This window comes from Sapajus apella, unplaced genomic scaffold (assembly GCF_009761245.1).
Source record: "Sapajus apella isolate SASKATOON/1434 unplaced genomic scaffold, GSC_monkey_1.0 scaffold1071, whole genome shotgun sequence".
In the NCBI taxonomy this organism is placed as follows: domain Eukaryota; kingdom Metazoa; phylum Chordata; class Mammalia; order Primates; family Cebidae; genus Sapajus; species Sapajus apella.
In genome coordinates this window covers 12,849-20,361 of record NW_022437997.1, presented here as the reverse complement: position 1 = coordinate 20,361, position 7,513 = coordinate 12,849, and the positions used below count along the sequence as shown (strand labels likewise).

The 7,513-nt window shown below is 49.3% G+C and overlaps 1 long non-coding RNA gene across 1 annotated transcript; it reads right to left on the bottom strand.

Moving 5' to 3' along the window:
* Positions 1–41: 41 nt before the first annotated feature.
* On the bottom strand, positions 42–5,727 carry LOC116546568. Its single transcript, XR_004266767.1, has 3 exons — positions 5,212–5,727; positions 3,541–3,544; positions 42–54 (listed from the first exon to the last, which is right to left on the bottom strand). It is a non-coding gene; the product is annotated as an uncharacterized LOC116546568 (long non-coding RNA).
* Between the last annotated feature and the right edge of the window lie 1,786 nt (positions 5,728–7,513).

Genomic DNA, 7,513 nt, shown 5'->3' with positions numbered 1-7,513 from the left:
AAACTCCAGGACATTTGCATGTTGCACAACTGACACTCTTCACCCATTAAACAACTCCCAAGCCACCCTTTGACATTCTTTTTTATTTTATCTGAGACAAAGTTTCACTCTGTGGCCCAGGCTGGAGTGCTGTGATGTGATCTTGGCTCACTGCAACCTCCACCTCCCAGGTTCGAGCGATCCTCCTGCCTCAGCCACCCACGTAGCTGGGATCTCAGGTGCCCACCGCTGTGCTTGGCTAATTTTTGTATTATCATTAGTAGTAGTTGCAGCAGTAGTATTTGAGACAGAATTTCTCTCTTGTTGCCCAGGCTGGGGTGCAAGGGCGCAATCTCAGCTCAAGGCAACCTCTACCTCCCAGGTTCAAGCGATTCTCCTGCCTCAGCCTCCCAAGTAGCTGGGATTAGAGGCATGTGCCACGATCTCAGCCCACCTCAACCTCCACCTCCCAGGTTGAAAAGGTTCTCCTGCCTCAACCTCCCAAGTAGCTGGGATTACACGCACCTGCCCCCATGCCCAGCTAATTTTTGTATTTTCAGTAGAGTTTCACTACATTGGCCAGGCTGGTCTCGAACTCCTGACCTCAGGTGATCCACCGGCCTTGCCCTCAAAGTGCTGGTGAAGAGGGAGACCCAGGCATCTCAGATCAACTTCCCCTTTTCATTCCTAAGACTGCAAACTGAAACCCTTTTCATATGTAATTCCTAAGGCTGTAAACTGAGACCCTTTTCATATGTTAAACTATAAACCTAAGATTCTTCCATGTGTAACATCTAAAGTATAAGCCTATATAAAGAAGGAAGCTTCCTTTGTTAGGCGAGCTTGGATATTAGGCAAATATGCCACCTGGCTCCCGGCCGAATAAACTCCTTCCTCCAATATTCGGTGTCTGAGAGATCTGTTTCCCACGGCCGCTCCTGCAACATTTTTGTGCATTGGCCGGGAAGGGAGTCTGGGATAGCAGGTGGTGGGAAAAAGTCTCTTAGGTGGTTTGCCTAGCCCTGTGGAGCATCCTTGTGGGGGGACTCCTGCTCCTGGGCAGGTATTTGCCCGGTGGAAAAGCTTTGCCGGAGCGGAGCAGGGAGGCCCTGCAGTCCGGATCCACCCAGTGGCTGAACACCGAGGAGGAGTGAGCATTTGGGGAAGTCTGGACAACTGAATTTGGTAAGATTGTACCCGCGAAAGTAGCCCACCCCGTTTTGGGTGGAAGCGTGGCCTGATCACCCACGGGTGCCAGATGGGCACGTTGGAAGGTAGCTCTCTGTCGACTTGGAAGGAGAGCATTCGGATGTGTGTCTGTGTGTGGATGTGTGTCTGTGTCGTCGTACCCGGGAAAGTAGCCCACCCCGTTTTTGGTGGAAGCGTGGACTGATCACCCACGGGTGCCAGATTGGCACGTCGAAAGGTAGCTCTCTGTAACCTTGGAAGCTTTTGCTTATGGTTTTGAATGGAAGGAGAGCAATCGGATGTGTGTCTGTGTGTGGATGTGTGTCTGTGTGTGGATGTGTGTCTGTGTGTAGATGTGTCCAGCCGGACTCATCAGTCATAAAAGGTATTGGGCCCATTAGGAAGGGCCTCAGGCATCAAGCAATTTGTAAGAATTAGAGACAGCCACATAAGGCTGAGTGAAGAAGCCTCCGGGCATGTAAAAGGATTGAAGTGAATGTAAATCAGAGAGTGCTCTGTGCTGTGTCTTGCGAGTCGGGAACTGCTATGAGTGAACTAACAGTTTCCTAAGTGTGGGAATTGTTTCTTTGAACTGTTAATAAGGCTCACTCCCATAGTAAGCCCACCTCTTTAGAAACCATGCTGAAAAATTTCAAGAAGGGATTTAGTGGGACTTATAAAGTCACTATGACACCAGAGAAATTAAGTGTTTTATGTAGGGAAGATTGGCCAGCATTTAGGGTAGGTTGGCCCCCAGAGGGGGCCCTAGACAGATCCCTTGTCTCCAAAGTAAGGCCTGAGGTTATATACCACGAGCTAGAACACCTTGATCAATTTCCATACACAGACTCGTGGTTGCAGTTAGTGTTAAACGCTCCAAAGTGGCTTAAAGAGCAGGCAGCGACTGTTTTAGTAGCCGAGGGATAGACTGCTAGAAACCACCATCCCCCTCGCTGCCAAGAAATGTGGACTCCCAAGTCCAGGCAAATTCAGTGGCAGAAACAGGCAGGATTTGCATGTACAAATACTTCAGTTATTGGAAGTGGCTAACTGGGCGTTTGTAAACCAAGAGGCGATAAGCCAGAGGGAAAATCATAGGGAAAGGGAACGTCGGGCTCAACGGAAGCTGACTTGAGAGCTGCTGCTATGAGATGAACGCCCCCCAGAGTGTGGAAAAAGGGGGGTCCCTGGAAAGCCCCACAGTCTGCCCACCTGCGCCTGCAACGCGATCAGTGTGCATTTTGTCAAGAAATAGGACATGGGAAAATAATGCCCACAGTTAATGGGAGAACAGGGCGATCCTAAGCACGAGGATCCAGATAAAAAGTGAAGGGACTCTGTTCAATCTAATGGAAGGGCCACTGGATTGAAAGAGAGGGGGCCAGACTCATATGCCCCCAAAGAGCCCACGGTCCAGACGACAGCCCTGTAACCCCCATGGAAAAAACAGAACCAATATTGTTAGCGCTATTAAGGTGTTAAGAGAACAGATTTTCTTGTTCTTATTGGACTGCCCCTGCACCCCTTCTCTGGCAAAACCTGTTGTGTAAATCAAGGGCCATTATCCCATTCGAAAAGGAGACTCCCTGCAGCTAAAAATGCCTTAGGCAGGGGTCATCTAGGCTCTCACTGTACCTTGGGAAGGAGGGTGGAGCCTTCCTAGCCAGAAGCAGAAGACTGATATTATCACCCAGGCCCATGCAGGGCTTGCGTGGCTTTGCACCCAACTCATACACGCAGTTGGGATTATTGCCAGCAGAGGATAGTTGGTTCACTTAATTGGACTTAAAGGATACCTCCTTAGCATTGGACTGGCCTCAGAGAGTCAAAACAACTATTTGCATTTCAATGGCAGAAACCCAGAAGCAGGTGTAACCACTCAATACACCTGGACCCAGCTTCCCAGGGGCTCAGAAACTCTCATCATCCTTGGGAAGGCATCAGCCCATGACCGCACCCCAGAAGTTTCTTGCTTGCATGCTGCCCCGGTATGCTGATAACCTTCTATTGGGACACCCCACGGCAGTCGGGTGCGCAAACAAATGCCTTACTCCGGCACCTGGAGGACCGTGGGTATAAAGTGTCTAAAAGGAAAGCCCTGATTTGCCAAGAAGCAAATGCAGTAGCTGAGGCTTACCATCTGGAAGGGGGAATGCAGGCTAGACGCAGAGAGGAAGCAAGCCGCTTGCAGAGTGACAGAACCTGAGACTAAAAGGCAGGTGAGAGAGCTCCTGGGAGCAGTGGGTTTTGTAAATTGTGCATTTCCAAGCTTCGCAGTACTAGCCAAACCCCTCTATGATGTGACAAAGGGGGAGACAAGGAGCCCTTTGAATGGGGATCCCGGCAGCGTCAGGCCTACCAGGAACTGGAAACAAAACTAATGTCAGCTCCAGCTTTGGGGCTGCCTGATTTAACAAAGCCCTTCACATTATATGTGGCAGAAAGAGAAAGAGTGGCAGTTGGGGTCCTAGTCCAAACAGTAGGACCTTGGCCCAGGCCTGTAGCTTACCTCTCCAAGCAGCTGGATGGAGTTTCCAAAGGATGGCCCCCGTGCTTAAGGGCCCTGGCAGCAGCTGCTCTGCTGGCACAAGAAGCAGATAAACTAACCCTGGGACAGAACCTAAATATCAAGGCACCTCACGCAGTAGTGACTCTAAATGAATACCAGAGGGCACAACTGGTTACCAGATGTTAGGCTGACCAAATACCAGGGCCTGCTATGTGAAAATCCCCGCATCACCATTAAAATCTGCAACACCTTAAACCCCGCCACTTTGCTCCCAATGTCAGAGGGTCCCGTTGAACACAACTGTATTGAAGTCCTGGACACAGTCTATTCCAGCAGGCCTGATCTTCGGGATCAGCCATGGACAGTAGCAGACTGGGAGCTGTATGTGGATAGGAGCAGCTTTGTCAATCCACCAGGGGAAAGATGTGCAGGCTACGCCGTGGTAACTCTGGACACTGTAATCGAGGCCAAATCATTGCCTCGGGGCACCTCAGCTCAGAAGGCTGAACTCATTGCTTTAACTCAAGCCCTAGAGCTGAGTAAAGATAAGGCCGTAAAGGTTTACACCGACTCTGGATATGCCTTTTCCCGACTCTCCAAGTACGTGGAGCGCTGTACAAAGAGAGAGGCCTGTTAACTTCAGGGGGAAAAGAAAGAAACTTTCAGCATGAAATCTTTCAGCTGCTAGAAGCAGTCTGGAAGCCCCAGAGAGTGGCAGTCGTGCATTGCCGAGGACATCGGTGGGCCCACCCTTCTGTGGCCCTAGGAAATTCCCAAGCAGATTCAGCAGCTCGTACGTAGGGCAGCATCTGCACCCTACCGGATAGCAGTTACAGCCCCGCTGATTCCCGAGATCCCTGATCTAATACCTACTTACTCTAAGGAGGAAAGAGACTTTCTCCAGACAGAAGGGGCAACTGATTAAAGAAGGATGGATCCAACGGCCAGATGGAAAAAGAACAGCACCACAGCTGCAGGGGCCAGCAGTTGTACAAGCCGTACATGAGACCACTCATTTAGATCAAGAGTCGCTTGAAAAGATGTTGGGCCAGTGCTTTTACATCTCACACTTAGCAGCCTTGACCAAAACTGTGGCACAGCGATGCACTACATGTCGGCAACACAACGCGAGGCAGGGTCCGACTATTCCCCCTGGAATTCAAGCTTATGGAGCAGCTCCGTTTGAAGATCTCCGGGTAGACTTCATTGAAATGTCCAAGTGTGGGGGACATAAGTATTTGTTGGTCCTGGTGTGCACATACTCTGGGTGGGACTGAAAGGGCCCATGAAGTAACCTGCGTGCTGCTTCGAGATCTTATCCCTAGGTTTGGACTACCACTGCACATTGGGGCACACGGTGCACCAGCACTTGTGGCAGATTTCGTCCGGAAAACAGCAACGGCCTTGGACATCACCTGGCAACGGCACACTGCCTACCGACCTCAGAGTTCCGGAAAGGTGGAAAAATGAGCTGGACCATCAAAAAGAGCTTAGGGAAAGTGTTCAGGAAACAAGATTAGAGTGGGTGTGGGCACTTCCCTTGGGGTTATTCAAAATTAGAGGCACCCCCTTTAGGAAAAACAGGATATTCCGCTATGAAGTCTTATACCATAGGCCCCCTCCCCTACTCTGGGCACTCCTAGAAACTCCTCGGGAGTGGGGAGAGATTGAGTTAGGATGCTAGTCACCAGCTCTAAGGAGAATCGCTTAGGATCCTTCAACCTGAGTAAATAACAAATGTCCTGTAAGCCTTTTTCTCCCCAGCTCACCCTTTCTCACTAGGTAATCACGTGTGGAAAAAGGACGGGAGTACAGCCCCTCTAAAGCCACAATGGAAAGGACCTCAGACCTGAACCTGACCAATCCCACAGCGATGAAGGTAGAGGGAATCCCAGCCTGAATCCACCTCAGCCGTGTAAAAACCAGCAACAGCTGAGACTTAGACCAAGGCAAGGACTGCAGAATCACCTTAAGAAGGACAACAAGCCTTGCTCCAGCCACATCCCGGAAGCTGGCTGCTCCACGCACGGCCGAAGCATGAGGAGATTTATTGCGGAACTTGTTCTTCTTAATATTTGGACTTGCACAGTAGGAACATTAACTAATTTTGAAGAATGCCCTCAGTATGTACACCAGGTAGGACATAAAAGTTCCTCTTTTTTCCTGCAGTTCTTATAAATGTACAGGGACACAGAAGGGAAACTGTTTCTATAATGGTACTCAACTAAGGTGTGTAATCCATGAGATGGACAGGTAGCTGTGTCATAGGCATCATTAAGCCTTCTTTCTTCCTATTATCTGTTAAGATAGGTGAGCTGTTAGGGCATTCAGTATACTCAGCTAGGGAGAAGAGAGACCTGAAACTAGGGAACTGGACAGATGATGAGTGGCCACCGGAGAGAATTATTGAGTACTATGGGCTGGCCACATGGGCTGAGGATGGCTCATGGGGATACCGGACCCCTATTTACATGCTCAACCAGATCATCCGGTTGCGGGCTGTTTTGGAAATACTAATGAAACGGGCAAAGCTCTGTTCCTCTTGGCCCGACAAGAAACTCAAATGAGAAATGCGATTTATCAGAACCAACTGGCCCTAGATTATTTGCTAGCAGCCGAAGGAGGAGTCTGGGGAAAAATTCAGTCTAACCAACTGCTGTCTGCACGTAGATGACCAGGGGCAAGCAGTGGAGGATATTGTGTGAGACACGACCAAACTGGCACACGTGCCTGTACAGGTGTGGCACGGATTTAACCCTGAGTCCCTCTTTGCAGGTTGGTTCTCATCCTTGGGAGGATTCAAAACCCTCATCATAAGTGTTATAATAATAATAGCTGTTCGTTTACTGCTCCCTTGTCTACTGCCCCTGTTCCTTCAGATGATTAGGGGATACATCACTACTGTAGTTAGCCAAAAAGTGACATCACAAGTGTATTATATGGAACATTATCAGTCAGTTTGGTCAGAAAATCTGGAAAGTGAGAATGAAAGTGAGACCTCTCACTAATATTATAAAGTGGTGAGGGTCTCAAAGGGGGGAATGAAGAGGGAGGCCCAGGCATCTCAGATCAACTTCTTCTCTTCATCCCTAAGACTATAAGATTCCCCTTTTCATTCCTAAGACTGTAAACCAAAGCCCTTTTCATATGTAATTCCTAAGACGGTAAACTGAGACCCTTTTCATATGTAATTCCTAAGACTGTAAACTGAAACCCTTTTCATATGTAATTCCTAAGACTGTAAACTGAGACCCTTTTCATATGTTAAGCTATAAACCTAAGATTCTTTTTTTTTTTTTTTTTGAGACGGAGTTTCGCTCTTGTTCCGCAGGCTGGAGTGCAATGGCGCCATCTCGGCTCACCGCAACCTCCGCCTCCTGGGCTCAGGCAATTCTCCTGCCTCAGCCTCCTGAGTAGCTGGGATTACAGGCACGCGCCACCATGCCCAGCTGATTTTTTGTATTTTTAGTAGAGACGGGGTTTCACCATGTTGACCAGGATGGTCTCGATCTCTTGACCTCGTGATCCACCCGCCTCGGCCTCCCAAAGTGCTGGGATTACAGGCGTGAGCCACCGCGCCCGGCCTAAACCTAAGATTCTTCCATGTGTAACATCTAAAGTATAAGCCTATATAAAGAAGGAACCTTCCTTTGTTAGGGAAGCTTGGATATTAGGCAAATATGCCACCTTGCTGCCAGCCGAATAAACTCCTTCCTCCAATATTCGGTGTCCGAGAGATCTGTTTCCCGCGGCCGCTCCTGCAACACTCCAGCCTCTGCCTCCTGAGTAGCTGGGACTGCAGGTACCCACCACCATGCCCAGCTAATTTTTTTGCAT